The following is a 639-nucleotide window of genomic DNA, read 5'->3' on the forward strand; positions in this document are numbered from 1 at the left end:
ATATAGTTTATCAGTTAATATGCAGCTGATCTGATACATCAGTTCCTGCCATCTGACCCAACTTGACCAGATAGGTGTCGTAATAAAAAAAGACGAATTTACGTATTCCTAACATAGGTTGACGTTAATTCAAACCCTGAATCATGACTTTATTGACCAGATGAACTACGGCTACAAACTATACAGACTATAGCTGATACAATTGTACTTACTGCCAGGAGGGAAATTCCTTTTAAATTATGAACACCAATTCCATCAAATGGTTTCCTATGTCAATCTCTAACATTGCATAAACGATTCCAGATCTGTGTTTTTTTTTTATTCATAAATTCCATGTGCACTCAGGAACCGATCCTCTTGAAACTCTTGAGGAATGATTCCCTGTAAATGGTTTCGACTGAATGCAAGTGCAAGGCTAAGGCCTCCTTGGATCATAGCCCAAACATGTACGTCCTCGTGGCCTATATATATAAACATTCATCTCGTAGTATGGCAATCAGCATTTACTAACTTGATCCTTCTTAATCGTGGAAGATAACGTCAAAGCATCTCCGAGTGGATGGTGAAGAGAGATTGCAAAACACACAGTAACTCCTCTGCGGGGAAGAAACAAAAAGGGCTTTATGTAATCGTACTGGA

The 639-nt window shown here is 38.7% G+C and overlaps 1 protein-coding gene across 2 annotated transcripts in view; it reads right to left on the reverse strand.

Annotated features, from left to right (window-relative positions):
• The window catches only part of LOC119585256 (transient receptor potential channel pyrexia-like), a 26,510-nt gene that overhangs the window by 9,901 nt on the left and 15,970 nt on the right, over positions 1-639 (reverse strand). The window contains exon 1 of one of the 2 annotated variants that reach the window (XM_037933924.1): positions 512-570. The exons of the other annotated variant lie outside the window; for it this stretch is intronic. The gene's annotated coding sequence lies outside the window, so the exon portion shown is untranslated. Of the gene's footprint in view, positions 1-511; positions 571-639 lie in introns of those variants that run through there. 2 annotated transcript variants of the gene reach the window in all.

Source organism: Penaeus monodon, chromosome 19 (assembly GCF_015228065.2).
Source record: "Penaeus monodon isolate SGIC_2016 chromosome 19, NSTDA_Pmon_1, whole genome shotgun sequence".
Lineage (NCBI taxonomy): Eukaryota > Metazoa > Arthropoda > Malacostraca > Decapoda > Penaeidae > Penaeus > Penaeus monodon.